The 20194-nt window shown below is 39.3% G+C and overlaps 1 long non-coding RNA gene across 1 annotated transcript; it reads left to right on the top strand.

Moving 5' to 3' along the window:
- Positions 1 to 1473: 1473 nt before the first annotated feature.
- Positions 1474 to 10028, top strand: LOC132611377 (uncharacterized). The gene is made up of 3 exons (XR_009571611.1): positions 1474 to 2346; positions 3034 to 4684; positions 9453 to 10028. It is a non-coding gene; the product is annotated as an uncharacterized LOC132611377 (long non-coding RNA).
- Positions 10029 to 20194: the final 10166 nt, after the last annotated feature.

The following is a 20194-nucleotide window of genomic DNA, read 5'->3' as shown; positions in this document are numbered from 1 at the left end:
CCCAACCACCAGAAGTTGCCCCGAATTCAAAAACCTCGTAGTGTTTTGCTTTGAATAAATGTAAATACATTTTTTAACTTGTGTACCAAACGCAAAAAAAATGAGTAGGAAAGTCACTGATTTTCCGAGAGAATATTTTCTTCACTGATTTTCCCAGAAAATATTTTCTTAGAAATCATTTTCCGTCACACAAAACACACCCATAAAAGTATGAAAAACTTACCAGAAATGATTTTGGCCTCTAAAACACAGCAAGAGCAAAAATGGGGATAAATCTCAGTGAGAGGTAAGGTGAAAAGAACAAGACTATAAAAGTAATTCTACTTTAAGAGTAGGCAAATGCACGTGATCACAACATGGACCCCATTTTTCCTCTATCATTTGCTCACGATTTCAACACTTACCTATCTTTTTTCATTACAACGTGTAAAAGCTACTCCCTCAATATTCCTTTTTCATCCTTTAACTGAAAATGACAGTGTGACTAAAACTTAATTTGGAAACCCAACTTAATAACTTTATTCAAATGTTAAGCTGGTTTAACAGCTACTAACAAATTTAGTAATTAGGAATAGTACTATTCTTTTGCTTGCACCATCAATTATACTCAGCTGCATAGGTAAACCTAACCTACCAGATCCCATAACTGCAAATATAGATTATAGCTATCCATATTCTGACACTTTACCTTCTTGGACTTGTCCATAAAAAAGTTACCACTATTATCTGTGACAGATCTAGATGGATATACATTCAAGAATCATGTTTACCACTACCCCACTAAGGGAAAGCTGCTTCTTGATAGAATAAAGGCCACAGTATTTGAACAAAAACAATAACAACGTACGAGTGTAATTTTACAAGTGAATGTGAGAAAACAAAGTGTATGCAGCCGTTATCACTCTGGAAACAAAGGCCGTTTTCGAAAGAAGCCCGTCTTAAATGCAACAAATGAAAGCAATTATAAAAAAGAAAATACAATAATGGGAAAACGCCCCTGTGTGTGAAGATTGGGTGGAAAAGAGGAGTGTAGTGAGTGTCATTTCATTTAAAGAAAACCAACATTATATTCAGGGTGTTTTTGTAAGGTTTATTTTGGGGAGAATGTGCAGTTGCATCAAGTAAGAATTGAGAATTTTGACACTTACATAAAGAGAGATAACTAGAAAATGAAGAAATTTGAGAATGTTTAGATGTAAAAAAAAATTTGGACCATGTTCCAAGAATTAAGTTTGAATATTTTACTCTTGTATTTTATTATGGTGGTCTTGGACTAGTCCAGTGACACCGCCTAGGACCACTGAAAAAGGGAAAAAGAATGTGTTTTTTTTTTGTTTAATTTTCTGCACGCATACATTAGACAAGAAATAATGTGACACACATATATGATATTCCCCCAAATCAGCAAATCACCGAAACCATGGTTGGTTTATTGGATGTCTTTTTGTTGAATATTGGAACTTCAAAGTCAAATTGTATTCGTTAATGATAATATAAGTAAGGGAAAAGATTCAGAATCAGCCATTGTTGTATCTCTATCCTCAGTGCGTGTGACAGCACATGGAGCGGTTGAGCTGAAGTCGCTGAATTCTGACGAGTCGTTTTTGGTGAATGGGCAACGAGTGAAGCACTACTTTGGAGAGGTCATTGACTGCGAGAGGACCTCGGTGGAACTGGAAGAGGCTTGAGAGAGCCTGCGTCGTGCCACGACGTTAAATCAGGCGCTTCTCGGAAGGCAACCCGTGCTTGTAACATTAGCACAAAAAAAGTAAAAAAAAAAAAAAAACACACAAAAAATGTCGTGCCACGACCTTAACTAAGGCGCTTGTTGGGAGGCAACCCATCTTTTTTATAGCTATATGTCACGTTTGCTCATGTTGCAGGACTAAGGAAGGAGCGAGAACGCAAAACATGCGAAAATAGTCAAAAAATCGCTCCAGGTTTGTCGTATGTGTCGGACCCGCGACACGGGACCAATGCGTCTGAGGAGTTTTGACAGAGACAAATTTTTGTGTTTGGTACTCGCGTCGCGGATCTAACGCCTGATTAGATTTTTGACAGAGATGTAAGATTGCGCGTTACACCCGCGACGAGTGTTTAACGCTTGACGTGAGTTTTGACTAAGAGGTAAGTTTGGACGATTGACCCGCGACACAGGTCCAACGCTTCTTGGGGCCCAGTCCGAATTTTTTTAAAGGTAAAAGACTACGAGTCCCCTTTTGTCATGCTCACTTTCCCACCTCTCTCAAACTCTCCAAAATCGAAAAAAAAAAAAACCTCCCTAAACCCTTTCTTTCAAGGATCAAAACTCAAGAACTCTCATCCATTCTCCATTAATCAAACAATGTAAGTGATTCCATCTAATCCACATGAATTCCTCTTTCCCCTTTTCCCTTGTTCTTGAGTTTTTGAATGTTGAAATAGTTAGGGTTATGGGTTTGGAATTGGGGCGGGGATTGGTATTGTTTGGTTGTAATTGATGCCTAGGGCTAGAAAGTGAATTCCAATTGAAAAAGGAGGGTGTCCAACACCCCATCGTAGTCAAAATTCAAGGGAAGATTCTATGCCCACGTGTTTGATGAAAGTCTTGAACCAAGTTTTCTTGTGAAAATTGTGAATTCTTGTGTAGCAATCGAATATTAAACAACAATGTGAAACCTTGGGCATAAATTTACACCATAAAATCTGAACTTTTGATGGGTTGTGAAAAAACAATTGTTAACCACCAACCCAAAGTCCTAAAACATGAACTTGTATTTTTTTTTTTTTTTTTTTTTTGTTTTTGATTTTAGTATAGTATTAGATAACTTCTTTCTTTTCTATTTTTGTAATATGGTTTTGAAATAAGTGTGGGGTCGGTTCAACCCCAATTGTGCGAAAACGTTGAAATAACCAATGATTGGGGCCCGGAAAAGTGAAAGGGCCACACATTCTAGACTTGAGTACATGAAATAGAATTAAGTGTGGAGTTGTTCCACGACCTCCTTTGATTGTTGAATTGTACTTAGCGTGTGGTGTGATATTGTTTTGCAGGAAAATGGTTAACACAAAGAACAAAGGGAAGTATACCGCCACCTCCTCTCAAGGCACAAAACGAGGGAGAGCGAACCCCCCAAAGGCTAAAAAGACAATCAAATCGCTATCGGCGGTAAGAACCAACCATTCCTATCTCTCGAGTTCCACCTTCAATGTTACATCCGGCATTTTTGCATGTTCGAAAAAAAATTGAGATAACTTGACTTGTAATGAATAAGGCCATATTTGGACCTTACTTGGTATGAATGTGTCGGCTATGAATATATATTGGTGTGGAATAACGAAAGGAGGCCAAGGGCAAAAATTGGAATTTTGAAAATTTGCTTCATGAATTACAAAATGTAACCATTTGGACTCAAAAAAATATAAGAGAAATGAGGCCCAACAAGGGGAAGCCCAACCGGCCATAGGTTGGCCCAAACCCACAAATTATTATGTGGTTAATTAATTATATATGTGGATAAGCTTGCTAGAAGCTTCAAGAAAAACAAAGAAAAATCAAGAACAAAAAAAAAAAAAAAAAAAAGAGGTCACGGCTAGAGAGGAGAAAAAGAGAAAGAAGAAAGATAAAATTCTTGGAGCCTAATCTTGGGTTCAAAAATTCATTTCTTGTGGGATTATTACCAAGCTCAAGATTCTCTACAACTTGGTATAATTATTTTGGCAAGAGGACAACTCTAGTGGCAAGTGAAGAATTTGAAGAAAAGGTAAGAATTTCATGCCTTTGTTATGTTATGGAAGGTGTATGCATGTTGTAGAGTGTGGAATTGAGTAAGGAGTATGAAACTTGTGTGTTATGTGTATGAATATGTGTTGGCCGTGTGGGAGGTTTTGACCGTGTGTGTGTGTGTGTTGTATACTTATGATGAGTCGAATTTATGTTATAATCTAGTTGTGGTGATGATGGAATTTGTATTGGAAATGAAAGTTGAATGAATTAATGAAAGTTGGAAATTTTAGTGCATGGCCGTGTGGATGTATAAATATGTGTGTGTGGCCGTGTAGTGCTATATGTTGGAGAGAACATGGATTTGTTATAATTAGTATGTTAATTGTGTGGTAATCTTGTGATGAAAATGAGAAAAAGTGTTGTTAATTGGTTGTCGGAAAGTAGATGATTTTAGTATAGTTTATGTGATTATGGGAATGAAATTGTAAGAATATGCTATGGATGTTTATGCTAAAGATTGGAGGTTGCGGGTGAAATATGCCCTTAGTAGGAAACTTGTATATCGCATATATCTTATGTGTATTTGGTGAAAACGATATGATATGCCTCCGATTCATGTTGTAATGATCTTGATGAGTGATGAATATGAAAATGGTAAGATTGATTTGAAAGTGTAAGGTCGGAATGGAAGATGTTATGTTATGCCGGAAAGATGGCTAGTTATGCCATATTAGGTGTCTTGTAATGCTTGTTGTTGTTATTGATGTTGTTTCTGGGTTGCTGTGTTGATAAATTAAGCCGAGCTAAGTCTCGGGGATGTTATATATATAGGGGAAATGCTGCCGAAATTTCGGTAGGCAAGTATGTGATAAAATTTGGATTCTTAAAGGCTTGAATTTGACAATTGGTAAACATGACCATTTGTAGATTCTGGACGAAATTGGAATCGAAGCCAAGCGAGCGTAAGACGCAATCGAGGTATGTAAAGCCTACCCCTTCATTCTTAGGCATGTTCTGAACATAATAGGCTCGGCCGCGAGCCTTAAATACGACTCCGTTCCTCGGAATTCGAGATGGAAATCCGCTCCAATTCCTTCAGTAAGATTGAATCCATTTCCTTATAACTTGTCTTCAAAGTGAACCTTAAGTATGCAACCTTCCTAAACGGAGTCGGAATACTTCCAAATCATTATGGACGACCTCATAAGGTCTACTATCTGTAATTTACGTACGCCTCCTCGGGTTGGTCCGAGGGGGGGCCCACAAGGCCCGATACTTTCTGTGTAACTTTAACTACTTTGTTTCTGTCCGCCTTTCTCAGACAACATCTAGATTAACATTCTAATCATGATATGACGATATTTTTCTATAAATCTTACAAAATGATTTTGACATCTGAAAGTCTTACTCTGGTAATAATCTGTCGTGCCTTCCCAAGTAGGATATAGGCGCGTATTATGAACACTATCCGATTACTCTGATTTGACTCGCCTTTTGGCATACTTCAGTTTGATTGAGTCTGTATAATGATTTGTATGTATGTGGTTTCTCATTAATCTTTTCGTGGATGTCTCAATGCTTCCTTCACTGCGCCCGGGCCAGGTTCTGTTATCGTGCATACTCCTCTGCATTGTTCACCGCGTCCCTCGGTGTGCGGGCCGGGATCTGTTTATATCTGTATGATATTATGATTTGTGTATGGGGATGGCGGCCAGGATGGCATATGATCTGATTCTGTCTGTCCACCGCGTCCCGTACTAAGAGGGTCGGGTTCTGTTACCGCGTCCCTCATGAGAGGGCCGGGATCTGTATGTATGTATGTATGTATGTATGTATGTATATGCTATCTGTATCTGTATAAGCATATGACTCTGTATGACTCTGCATGCATGATTCTGTCCGTCCATTTGGATCATACTTCTGTCTGTCCGTATGAATTATGATTCTGTCTGTTCGCCTGGACTATGATCCTATCCGTCCGTCTGGACTATGATTCTGTCTGTCCGTCTGGGTTGTGATTATGTCCAGTACATTTCTGTCTGTCCGTTCGGATTATGATTCTGTCCGGTATTCTTCCGCCTGTCTGTCTGAATTACGACTCTGTCCGGTATACCTCTGTCTGTTCGTTGGATCATGATTCCGTTGGCTATACTTCCGTGCTTCTGATTCAGACTATGATTATGTTTGTTATATTTCCGCTTTACATACTCGGTACATTTTTCGTACTGACCCCCGGTTCTTCGGGGGCTGCGTTATATGCCCGCACGTACAGACGCACTCGGTGATACGCCGCCAGTCTAGGGCACAGATTCTGCTATTTTGGAGAGCTCCTTTGATCCAGAGCGTGTTCTTTTGGTATATATATCTTCTGACATCTGTATATTTTGTACGTATGGTAACTCTGGGTACGGCGGGGCCCTGTCCCGTCATATGACTCTGTATGTCTGTTAGAGGCCTGTAGATATGTATGTGGGTTACGGGTTACATCTGTTCAGGTAGGTGCGTACGATTTTGTGACTCTGTCTTTTATGTTAGCCTCATCGGCGTATGCAAAAGTTTCAGTATGCATATGTATATATATTTTCGCGCGCGCCGTATCTGTATTGGCTTGAATCTGTAAACACCTATTTGAAATGTTCTGTCTGGTACGCCGATTCTGTCAGGTAGGTACGTATGGGTACCCAGTTAGGGTGCCAGTCGCGGCCCACGGGGTTGGGTCGTGACATTCAAGGCCCAAGCCAGATATCCGAGTATCCGGGGAGGATTGGTACGTTCAACCCCACATTTGGGTACATCCATGTGCGTGCTATAAATGGCACCTTTTTGCAGCGCCAGTTCAGGAATGTATACAATCAGCTCGTGGATATGAGGTGGGTGTCAATCTTTGAGACGTCGGGGCCAGTCAACATTGATCTAGTCCTAGAGTTCTACGCCAACATCCAATTCGATAGAGATGGCACATGGAAATCAACTGTTTATTTGAGGGGAGGGGATATACCTATCTCGCCATCCTTGTTGTGTGCACACTTGGGAGTCCCCGACTATCCTATCTAGTCGTTGTAGGACTTCATCTACAGGTCTGATTATAAATCCATTCGGGAAACCTTGTGTGGCACCGATTCTAAAGCTTCATGGGCCCGTTACGCTGGAAAATACAGAAAGCACAAATTCATAAAGATGAGCAATTTCAGTCAGGAAGCGTGAATGTGGTTGCGACTTTTGAACTGCCGGATTTGGCCATTGGAGCACTACTCCAAGGTGAAAAAGGAGCGAGTGTCTACTTTATTATTACGGGGCAACCCGTAAACATAGATGAAAGAAATGAAGAGGGTCCGAGAGTATACACAGCCGAGATTGAGTTTCGATAATACTCTCATGGCGTACTTGATGAACCTGAATGACAGATTGGCAAAGCCGTATGATAGAGTGTTAGCACCACCTGATGATGCGCTTGACATTTCAAATGTCCGAGCTCCTGAGTTGAGTAAGAAGCAGCAGCTCACCCCCGCGGAGGAGAGGTTAGCGCAATCCACAGTGCTGGCCCAGCTTTACAAAGCAATGACAGTGGCGGCTGAGCACTTCGACATAGATTTGTTCAATGTTTTTGTAGCGGTCCCCCACACACCATACTTCTGAGTTCTTATGGGTGATGAGGCCAAGTTTGCTATTGATGAGGATGTGAACTCGGCGGACTTAACTGAGCCTGATAGAGCAGCCGAAGAGGAGGTAGAGTCACAGATGTAGGAGGAAAATAAAGAAGTTGAAGAAGAAGCCGAGCCGGTTGACGGCGAGGCTGATGATGAGGATTACATTGAGGAGGACGACTAGGCCCTAGTGGGCCCCAGGGAGTATCTCTCATCATACTTTTATTTTTACCTTTTCATATGCATTGAGGGCATTGCAGGAAAGTAAGTGTGAGGTGGGAGTACGTCTCAAGATAGAAGATGATTATGCCGTAGGTTTTTTTTTAGGACTTAACTATTCTTTACTTCATTTAGTTTAGGACTACCCTTAGAAAAAATAAATAAAAAAACACTGAAGAAGCCAAAAAGATTTTGTTATTTAGGTTTATTCGGCCCTCGGTAGTGGCATAAGTCGTCCGTTAGGATTTTGTTTCTTGTTTTATTAATTTTAGTCGAAGAAAGGGTTTTTCCTGATGACAGGTGGATGACAACGTGCTTGAGGGAAACTTTGTCCATAGGAAGACCATTCAAATGCTAGGTGCCCGGGTAAGGTGAAATATTGGCAATATGACCAATTCTTATTGTTTGTGAAAGCATGTCGTGAAATTACATAACTGTTCTCGAACACTTAAAAGGTATTGTGAATTGACTTACGTATGACCCATTTGGCATTTTATGTATGTGTTGTTTGGTTCAAGAGACTATATGATCCTTCTTGCGTTGATTGTGTGCCATGTGTGTGTAAGGATTCGATATTTATCCATGCTTGGTATTTGATGTCTAGAACTTGCCCCGTGTTCGTGAAACGAAATGAAGTATGTTGTAACTTAGGAAGTGATAGAGGCATTTCTTTGTTAGCCTAAATTCTAACTTGTTCCTTCCAACCCGTGCATGTACATGTGACCCTAGTTAGCCTCGTTGAGCCTTTAGCCTTTTTCTTTGATAGCCATTGATAAGCCCTACCCTTTCGTTGTAGTTAGCCTATTTTTGATCCAATATACTCCTTGAGCACTTTAATGATAAAATGATGTAATTGGAGTTGGGAGTTGATAAAAAGGGTGGCATTTGTTGGTTAAAAATCGAGTTAAGTCTATTGGTGCACCTAAAATGAAGCAAAGTTCACTTGTAAGTCGGGGATATGAAAAAAAAAAAAGGATAAGAAAACTGAACTGAAAAAAAATTTGTTAGTAGTCTTGTTAATAAAATTTCCCCTCTAACTTGCATTGTTGAAAAAAGTGGTGCTTAATTGTAAATCAACTTGGGATTGATTTGGGGGAATTGGTCGGTTGGTTATGAAGTTGGGTGACAAAGGAGGTGTGCAAAACATGTTTGTTGAATGTATTAAAGTGCTTAGGGAGGTTAGTTACTATTATCCAAATAATTCCTACCCGTCTCCTATTCTACATTACAACCCTTTAAGTCCTCCTTGATCCTATGGTTTGATGTGCTTAATTAGTGGAGCGGTTACACTACGGGCAAGCTTATGGTATGTCGTATTTAACATGTGATATTCTTTTATTGAGAGTGAGCGTAACTGTTAAATTCATGTCCTTTAAAATGAAAACATTTGCTTCTTGTGAGATATATGGACAACTCTCTTCTTGTGAGGCCACATAGTTGACAACCGAATGGTGAATTATTGGATTCTTGTTCAAGTAGCATGATTGTTTTATTCTAAGTGGTGTCGGTTAGTCATGTGATTTTTGAAAGCAACGTGTCTTAAGAAGGTTGTGGTTGTCGTTATGGTAAACTGATTTTTTTTTATCTTTGGCATGTCTTTCAAAGGAATTTGCTCGATGATTGATTTTTGAGGTGTTTTTGAAATAAGCAATATTAGCCGAACCCTGAGTAGACATATTGGAATGGCTTCTAGGTAAATTTGGTGGGTTGGTAATGGAAAGTGTTTGCTTAGGGGCGAGCAAAGTCTAAGTGGGGGGTGGTGATATTTGGCACAAATATCGATATTTAGCGTCACCTTACCTCTTGTTCTTTGTACTTTAATCGCAATTTCTTTGATGGAATCGTGGTATCCATGCTTATGGTGGTTTGTTTTGTGTGTCTAGGTACAATGAGGACAAATGATAAGAACCTGAGGAATTTTGGTTGAATCTGGAGGTGATTCTGTGTGCATGAGTCAACGAGAGGATCTCGCGACCTTAGAAGATTTTTTTGGACAACGGAAGGAAGATGGGCATTAGGCCCGCGTCGCCCAGAAGGCAAACACGCGTGAGACCCGTGTCGCGGGTAGTAGACGTGAAAAATAGCTGCAGACCAAAGCAAAATCAGAAATCTCAGAGGATACCCGCGTTGCACATGCGACGTGGGTGTAACACAAGCGGACTGCCAGTTCTCCCGTTTTTATTAGGATCTGGTCTAATTATTTTTGTTTTAAACCCTAGACTATAAATAGACGTTTTATTAGTTGTTAACCACGTGCTGGGATTTTTGCTAAGACTTGTAAGCCGTCATCTTTACTTTCTCTCTCTTGGTTTATTTTATTTTATTCTTTTCAACCATTCATGAATTCTTGTTCTTCATTTAGAATCATGAGTAGCTAAACTTCTTAATTCTAGAGTTGTGGCGAAAGACATGATAGTTGATTTGACGACAATTTCTATCTATTAAATTTTTATATTTTGGGTTGCTTATTTATTCTTGTGCCTGATTGTTTAATTACTTGATCACTAATTAGACACTATATGTAGTGCGTGAGTTGGACTTGAAAGAGGGAATTCACGTACGTAATAAAAATAAAAAGAGTTTGTTCGATTTAATCGTCTCGCTACTGAGGGTAGAGATATACCCTTTAGCCCTACTTAGTTGGTTAGGTAGAAATAAATGCTTTCTTGTTACCTCTGGCGATCATAAAAATATAGGCGTTATAGTAGCATCTACAGACTTGTGAGTAGTTTGAGAGAATATCATAAAGTTACAATTAACCCATCAACTAGTAACCCAGGAAATAAGATAGGTAGAATTGTCATAAGATCAACTGGATTGTCGAAAGCCATGACCCCGGAACTTTCTCTCATCTGATAAACCTTACAGTCTTCGTCACAAGTTTCTCAGTCAGAAAAACACTCATACTCAAATTGTTTACTTTCAATTTTAGTTTAGTCACAACAAACACTTTGATTGTCACCTTCTTGAATAGTTACAACGAAATTTGAATTAGTTGAACAATATAAAATCTAAGTCTCTATAGGTACGATATCTAGACTTTGAAATCCTATATCACTTGTACGACCACGTAAACTTGCGTGTGCGTTTGGGAGCAACACGTGTTTGGTGCTGTTGCCCATTCACCAAAAACAACTCGTCAGAATCCAACGGCTTCAGCTCAATCGCTCCATGTGGTGTCACACGCGCGATCTCAAATGGCCCAGACCACTCACTCTTCAACTTCCTAGCAAAGATCTTCAGACGGGAATTATACAGCAACGCCAACTGCCCAGACTCAAACTCACGAGGTTAGATTCGCTTATCGTATATTCTCTTAGTTCGCTCCTTGCACATTTTTGCGTTCTCATAAGCATGATAGAGAAACTCATCCAACTCGTGCAGCTGCAACAACTGCTTTTCACCAGCTTGTATCATGTCTAAGTTCAGCTTCTTTATTGCCCAATAAGCTCTGTGCTCAAGTTGAACCGGTAGATGGCACACCTTACTAAAAACCAGTTTGTATGGAGATATGCCAATGGGAGTCTTGTAGGATGTTATATATGCCCATAGAGCATTATCAAGCCTCAGCGACCAATCTTTCCTACTTACGCTCACCGTCTTCTCCAGGATCCTCTTGATTTCTCGATTGGACACGTCTACTTGCCCACTCATCTGAGGGTGGTAAGCAGTCGCTACCTTGTGTTTCACCCCATACTTAAACAACAATTTATCAAAGAGCCGGTTACAAAAATGTGTACCTTGATTGCTGATAATGGCCCTCGGGGTCCCAAACCTCGCGAAAATATTCCTCTTCAGAAATCTCGCTACCACACTAGCATCATTGGTGGGGAGTGCAATGGCTTTCACCCACTTCGACACGTAATCAATTGCCACAAGAATGTAGTTGTTCCCCTTATATGGTACTAAAGGCCCCATGAAATCTATACCCCAACAATAAAATACTTCGATCTCCAATATGCCATTCAATGGAATTTCATGCTGCTTTGAAATGTTTCCAGTTCTTTGACAGCTATCACTTGCTCTCACGAATTCATGAACATCTTTGAACAACGTCGGCCAATAAAACTCGGAATGAAGTACCTTTGCGGCTGTTCTGTCACCGACGTGATGTCCACCATAAGGTGACGAGTGACAACTCTCAAGAATTGCGGGGACTTCCTCCTTTGGAATACATCTCCTAATCATCTGATCTGTGCCAACCCTGTAGAGATACGACTCATCCCAAATGCAGAATCTGCTGTCATGTAAGATCTTCTTCTTCTTCTTCTTCTTCTTCTTCTTCTTCTTCTTCTTCTTCTTCTTCTTCTTCTTCTTCTTCTTCTTCTTCTTCTTCTTCTTCTTCTTCTTCTTCTTCTTCTTCTTCTTCTTCTTCTTCTTCTTCTCGTGATTAACATCGAGAGGATATACCTCACTCACCAGAAAGTTCACCATGTCTGCATACCAAGGTAGCTCGGCCGTCTGTAGAGCAAAAAGTTACTCATCTGGAAAACTCTCCTTAATCACCACATCTTCATCAACATGTTCTCGATCTTCAAGTCTCGATAAGTGGTCTGCTACTTGGTTCTCTGTGCCCTTTCGATCAAGAATCTCAATATCAAACTCTTATAGTAGTAACACTTAACGAATAAGTTTGGGCTTCACATCCTTCTTAGCAAATAGATATCAAACAACAGTGTGATCAGTATAGACAATCACCTTGGTCCCTACCAGATAAGATCGGAATTTGTCAAAGGCTTAAACAATCGCCAATAACTCATTCTCTATGATTGTATAGTTTATCTGAGCTGCGTCAAGTGTCTTACTGGCATAATGAATAGGATGAAAAATCTTGTCCCTTTTCTAACCAAGAATAGCCCCCACAGCAGAATCACTTGCATCACACATCAATATGAACGACAGAGTCCAATCAGGTGCAATGATAATAGGTGCAGTCACCAACCGCACCTTCAGCTCGTCAAAAGCCTTTAGAAAGGTTTCATTGAATATGAACTTCACATCTTTCTCTAACAATTTGCACATCGGATTTGCAACCTTGGAAAAGTCATTAATGAACCGCTGATAAAAGTCTGCATGCCTAAGAAAACTGCGCACTCCCCGAACAGAAACGGTTGGTAGCAATTTTTCAATCGCCTCGATCTTAGCCTTATCAACAATGTCCTTTATGGATACTTTATGCCCAAGAACAATTCCTTCTCGAACCATGAAATGGCATTTTTTCCAGTTAAGCACCAAATTAGTTTCTTCTCATCGAGCCAACACAGCATCAAGATGGCTCAAGCAATCATCAGAAGAATCCTCGAAGACCGAGAAATCATCCATGAATACCTCCACATAGTTTTCCACCATATCGATGAAAATAGCCATCACGCATCTCTGGAACGTACCTGGAGCATTACATAAACCGAAAGGCAGCCTCCGGAATGAGAAAGTGTCATATGGACATGTTAAAGTGGTCTTTTCTTGATCTTCTGGTGCAATCATAATCTGGTTGTAACCTGAATAACCATCCAGAAAGCAATAATAATTGTGCCCAGCCAATCGATCCAACATCTGGTCCATGAAAGGCAAAGGAAAGTGATCCTTTCTGGTGGCGGTGTTCAACTTTCGATAATCAATGCAAATCCTCCAACCAGTTACAGTTCTCTGAGGTACCAGCTCATCTTTCTCATTCATCACCACAGTCATGCCCCCTTTCTTCGGGACACATTGAACGAGGCTTACCCATTTGTTGTCTGAGATGGGGTAAATAATGCAGCTATCAAGCCACTTGATCACCTCTTTCTTCACCACCTCTTTCATGATTGGGTTTAGCCTTCTCTGACTACTAACATTGGCCTTGCTATCCTCCTCTAATAATATCTTATGCATGCAAAACGAATTGATGATGGCTCGGATGTCAGCTATAGTCCACCTAAGGGCTCGAATTCTATCTCTTAGTACTCGCAATACACGTTCAATCTGCAAATTAGACAAATAAGCAGAGAGCATTACGGGCAACGTGTCACCACTACCCAAGAAAGCATAGCGCAGATGAGATGGTAATGGCTTCAGCTCTAGTACGGGAGCTTCCTCAATAGGTGGTTTCAACTTCTTCCACAATTATGGTCTGTCTAAATCCTCAAACAGTGTGTTGGCTCGTAGATATGCACAAGAAGTGTCAAGAATCTGAAGACACTCCTTAACGTTTTCATTATCCACCAAGTCTTCACCATACACCAATGTTATCTCCAAAGGATCTTGAGAAGCTAGAAAGTGATCTAGCTCTGCATTCGTGAGCTCGGGCTCCATGACTGTAATCATCTTCAATTCTTCATAATGGGGTGGAAGCTTAGTAGCCTTCAAAACATCAAAAGTATCTTTTTGCCCATCAACTGTCATAGAGATCTTCCCATCTCTGACTCGAATAACCGCATCAACAGTCACTAAGAATCCCCTTCCCATGATGAGTGGAACATTCTTATCTGCCTCGTAATAAAGGATAATTAAATCAATCGGCAGAATAAAAGGACCCACATTCAGGAGAACATCTTCAATTATACCATCGGGATATGCAAGAGATCTATCAGCTAACTGCAAAGTGACTGTTGTTGGCCTTGGCTTACCTAACCCCAACGTTCGGAACACAGAAGTGGGCATCAGATTAATATTAGCACCCAAGTCACACAATGCCAGCCCAACCTCGATATTACCAATAGTGATAGAAATAGTAAAAATGCCTGGATCTTTCAGCTTTGGTGGAATCCTTCTCCTCACTCTAGAACGGCACTCCCCAGTAAGTGTCGCAGTCTCAAATTCTGTCCAGCGCCTCTTATTTTCAACAACATTCTTGATGTACTTAGCACATTTCGGAACTTCTTCCAAGAGCTCTACCAAAGGAATGTTGATGTGTACTTGCTTCAATATGTCAAGAAATTTCTTAGAGGCTGCATCTATTTTCTGTTTCTGAAAGCGTTGTGGTAATGGTGGAGGTGGTCTAGTCACCACATGTTCAGGATATTGAACGACTTTCTCGGGACTCATTTCAGCGTCAGTTCTTTGAGCAGGAATGAGTTCAACATCTACCTTATTTTTGTTCTTTGATGGTACCCGTTCAAGTTCTCTGCCATTCCTCAAGGTGAGTGCTTTGCATTCTTTCAGATTCTTTTTAGTATCACTCGGAAAAGCACCCTGTGGTCTGACATTCTGAACAATTGCCATCTGCCCAACTTGATGTTCGAGCTCATGAATAGATTTCTGCAACTCGCTCTGCACTTTCTAATTTTGTTACTGAACTGCTTGTTGTTGAGCTAGAAATTGCTTCAACATTTCTTCCACCGAACGTTCAGCTATCTGAGCTTGGGGCTTCTGATAATTGTTCTGCTTGTAGAAATCTTGCTTTGTGCATTGCTGGTTATAATTGTTTCCGAAATAATTTCCCTGATTTCCACCACCACGATTTTGTTGCCCTACATAATAGATTGATTATGGATTCTGAGGACAATTAATATGAGCATGAGGTTCACCACAACTCTCGCATGCTACTTGCTGAATATGTTGAACTGGTTGGATCTACTGATACTGAGGAAGGGCCCTCATAAGAAGATTACAAAGTGTCCCAATATCACCCCGAATAGCTGCAACATCATCTATTTGAAAAACCCCAGAGGCTTTCTGTGGTATCCCTGCTCAACTTGGTTCTTGATACTCACAAGCACCTTCAGACATTAACTCAAGGAGAGCTTTTGTCTCTTCATATGTTTTATTGAAGATCTGTCCCTGAGAAGAGGCATTCAACAAAGCCCTCGATTCCGTTCTTAGCCCCTCTACAAAATAATTCCCAAAGATCTCCTTCGGTTGCATGTGATGTGGATAATCTCGCAAGTAACCCTTAAACCTCTCCATGCTTGTTGTAGAGATTCAAAGTCTTTCTGAGTGAATGTGGCAATCTTTCCTCCGAGTTCTTTCGTTTTCTTGGGTGAGAAGAATTTGTCGATAAATTTGTCCGATAATATCTCCGACGAAGTAATAGAACTAGCAGGAGGATTTATCAACCAATCCCTTGCTTCACCAATCAATGAGAACGGGAACAAGGCCAGCTTCACATAATCATCAGAGACATCTCTATATTGAAAATTCTCTCTCAACTCCACGAATGTCATTGATAAGTTGGTATTTTACCAATTTATCTCTTCTTTAATCTTATATTTTTGCTATGTTTGCTTGAGAAAATAGTGCATTTAATATCATTTACATCTATTTTACAGGTTTATGTGATTTAGAAGTGATCGGAAGAAACCAAGTGAAAATAAAGTCAAAAAGAGGTCAAATTGGACAAAACTGCATAGTTTTGCAAAACTGTCAAAAGTGGACAGTTTTGCAAAAACGGGACAGATTTGCAAAAAAAGGGCAGAACTGCAAAAACGAAAATCTGGGGCATATTTTGTCATTTTTTGGACATGGAAAAATTGGGAAACATAAAAGGAAGACTAGGGGGCAAAATATTATCATCTTTGGCATAACACATAAACTTGGAGGCTAGGGTTTCATCACCAACACCATTGGAGGAGAAGATTGGAAGCACTTTAATGAGATATTTCTTAATCCTTTTTTCAATTCTTTATTTTGTATTGAATATTTATGTGTGTAGTATTTCATTTCAATATTTGAACCTTGTTTATGGAAGTATACATGGTTTAAGTTTGGATTGAATATCTTGTTTTGCTTATGTATTGAATGATTTTATTCCTAATGAAGTGGGTTATTGTTTCTTTAATTAATCTCATTTTGAATGATTCTTAAGGGAGTAGCTAACCCTAAGACTTGCCTATTTATTTCGATTTAAACTCAGAAGAGGCAAACTCGGAATTGGGAAAGATTAATTAACAAGAATTTGGGGCGTTAACCCTCATCTAATGGAAATCGACCTAGGGATAGGCGACACCACTTGTAGCCATATTCGGGTGTTCTTAATGCTCCTAATTGCTTTAGGGATATTCAATTAGGTAGTCTAGTTAGTCTTCGGAAGAAGCTAATTTAGAGTCATTATCCGAGGCTAAGTAATATAAACTCACCATTATTTGTAAATCATGAAGTACATTGGATCGTTACTTGAGCGTAGTTTCCCTTGTATCCATGCTTGTGGCCATTGATCATTTTACTTGCTTTCTAGGTTAGTTTATATTTTTGCATTAGTTATACTTTTCTCCAAAAATCAAAATATTATCTATTGTTTGGCATAGCTATTATTGGTGATAATTCCTACTTTTCCTAATCGCCTATATATTGTTCTCTGTGGGATTCGACTCTGACTCAGAGTTGGGTTACTATATTTGACAACGTCCGCGTTATACCATTAATAGGTGTAATTTGAGCTTATCAAAAATGGCGCCGTTGCCGGGGAACAATTTGGCGTATTTGGGTTAGTTTGGGATTTAAGCTTACTTGCTTTGGTCCAAACTTTCTTTGCTATATAAAAAAATAAAAAAAAATTAAAAAAAAAACTGTTCTGTTTTTGCAAAACTGTCCAGTTTCTAAAAAACTGTCCAGATTTTGCTTCTGCAAAACTGTCCAGTTTCTGAAAAACTGTCCAGTTTTTGCTTCTACAGAAACTGTCCAGTTCTGAAAAACTGTCCAGTTTCTGCAAAACTGCCCAGTTTTTGCTTCTGCAAAACTGTCCAGTTTTACTTTTGCTAAAATAAAAATAAAAAATGGCATCTTGTAATGAAAATGGGTCGGATGGAAGTTGTTCATACTTTGATAACCCTTGTCCCTATTGTGGAGGACCTCACTCTTGGCAAAATTGTTTAAAGTCTCCCGGGGGAGGATTGTGCGCACAATCTCGAACCCATGAGTGGAGCATATGTGATAGATGTGGTGGTCAAAATGGCCATTGGGCTAATTGTGCTTATGTGTCCTTCCCTTCCCCGAACCCCCACTATGACGATTCTACTTTTTGTTGTGACAATGATAGGGAAATGGAAGTGGAAGAAGTTGAGAATGGACAAAATGGAGAGTTCAAGCTCATGATGGAATGCCTACTTGAAGGAGGAAATGAAAAGCAAAAAGCCTTGGAGGAGTACTTGGAAACTAGTCTCCAAAATGACTTGATGAATGAATACAAAAATCTTCCGTGGGCATTTGAACAAAATCAAGAAGAATTCTCAAATGCTCAATATGAGGAGAGAATGCCTATGTTGGAGGCCAATCATGAAAAGGAGGAATCAAGAATTGAAAATCCTCCAAACGAATCTATTTTCATTAGAGATGCCAAAGAAGAAAAGAAATTAGAGTCAACCGTTGTCTTGAGAAAAATGGTGGAAGTTGACTCTAGTTTGGGGGAAAATGAGAATGTCAAAATCCGAAAAAATTTGCAAATCGGGAGGTTGAAGTCTCATTCCAAGCATTTTTCAACATTGGATTTGTATGGTGATATGAGAATTGAGCCACATACATCCATGTTGGATGGTGAAGAAGAAAGATAAGTGCCTTACATCTTGCAATTCGAAAGAGTAAGAATGCAAAATGACATTCCTCATTTGAAAGCCAAGAAGTGCAGAATGAAGAAAACGTTTGGCTTGTTCATCTACTTACCACCCCCACCGCTCGTGGTCACAAACTTGAGTCCAAGTTGGGTGCCCAATTCATAAGCTCCAAATGGCGAGAAAAGCGGTAAAGGTAACCGTCGTGCCGCGAAGTTAACTTAAGCGCTTGGTTGGAGGCAACCCATCGTTTTAAAAATTTTAAATCGTTTTTGAAATTTTATTTTTTAGAATAGTTTAGTTTATGGTTTTTGACTAATCTGCAAAGTTTCAGAATTTTTGGAGTTGTTTTGAGCAGGTCGGATTTCCGGACAGCCCCAAACCAGTAGCTGCTGAAAATTGCAGCACTGTTAACAGAACTGTTTTGCACAGTTTTTGCAAAATTGAACAGTTTCTGCAGAACTGTCCAGTTTCTGCAGAACTGTCCAGTTGCAAAAACTGTCCAGTTTCTGCAGAACTGTCCAGTTTATGCAAAACTGTCCAGTTTATGCAAAACTGTCCAGTTTTTTTGCAAAACTGTCCAGTTGCACAAAAAAATAATAATCTATTTTTATGTTTTGTTTTGATTATGTGCAATGAGGACACTGCAATATTTTTAGTTGGGGGTGGCATGTAGTAACACATTATATTTTTTTTATGCTTGATTGTGTGCCCTTGCCGGGCTTATTTTGTGACTGTTGGTTTAGCTGTGGATAGTTGTTGTTATAAATGGAACTTGCTCAAAGTTTTGAAAACTTTTTTTTGTTGGCATGTTGTGGATTAGTCACTTTTATTATTTTATTTCCGTTCTTAGTTAGGTGGTTTAGGAGTAAAAATGGTGTTCCCCTTGACCAATTTTGGCTTGCTTGGTACCAATATATTTAAACCTTGGCATATGAATTCTTGAATTTTGAAAAAGAAAAATGATTGAAGGAAGGATTCTTGTTGGGACTTTTAGACTCAATTTTTGGCTCTTACTTTCACTAATTAGTCTTTATAGGCTATAAGTGACTTTCTTTGAGTTCATTTGTTTCAATTGGGTTTTGGATACATATTCTACTTGGATTATCATGTGCCATGTGTGGTGAGGTTTTTGTGAGTTCTTTTACATTACTTGTGGTCTAGAACTTGCCCGGAATGTGTTTCAAGGTGAAATTCTAGGTTACACTTGGTTTGAAAAATGATGTTAGGCCTTCTTTGGATCGTTTTGCCTTAAATTTCCTACCCTTGCATATTTTCCCTAGTCAACCCCTTTTGAGCCTTTAACCTTTTCTTTGGCAACCATGTTACAAGCTTTAACCTTTTGTTCTTCATTGATCCATCTTTTGGTACCCTACCTCCTTAAGTGCGTTGAAAGTGCAAACGTAGGCTAAAAGCCTAAGTTTGAGGGTGATAGTTGGAAAAAGTTGTGATGTGGGAGTTACTTTAAGGTGAAAGAAAAAAATGAAGTAGTAGAAAAAAAATTGGAAACTTCCTTGTTATTTTGAAAAAGAAAAAAATAAAAATAAAGGAAGGAATAATAAAGAGTTGTGAATAAAGGGAAGACTAGTTGGCGAAATGAAAAATGAAAAAAATGGTGGAAAAGCTTGAAAGGAAGTGTGCTTTGATTGTTGAAAATTGTAGTGCTTAGGGAGGTTTTTGAGTCACTATTTCCAAATTATGTCCCTACCTTAACTAAAAGCCTACATTACAACCTTTTAAGTCCTAATTGATTTTGAACCAAGTGTGTCTATATTAGTGGAGAAATACATGAAGGGCAAGCTTATGGTACTACTTGTGCAATTGAACATCTTTGTGAGAGAAGAGAGTTAATTCTTTCTATTTAATATCCCATTTGTGTTTTGAAGTACATTTTCTAAGTGTGGGATTCTCTCTTGAGTGTGAGGGCACATGAGAATTTAAGTTGTGAAATTGTTTCATTTTCCAATTGAGAGGAATGAACAAAAGAAAGTTGTTTTGTGATAAGGAGGCAAATTTTGAAGCTTTAGTGTCATGACTTGATTGCTACTTTGATTAACTTGGTGTTTGAGCACTTGAAAGGAAAATGAAGTTTTCAAGAAGAAGTTGGTGATTCATATGTTTTGAATTAATTGTTGGTACCAATCAAAGTCACGTTTTTTGTGCTT

The sequence above is a fragment of the Lycium barbarum genome, chromosome 9 (genome assembly GCF_019175385.1).
Source record: "Lycium barbarum isolate Lr01 chromosome 9, ASM1917538v2, whole genome shotgun sequence".
Classification (NCBI taxonomy): Eukaryota; Viridiplantae; Streptophyta; class Magnoliopsida; order Solanales; family Solanaceae; genus Lycium; species Lycium barbarum.
This window is presented reverse-complemented; position numbering and strand designations above follow the sequence as displayed.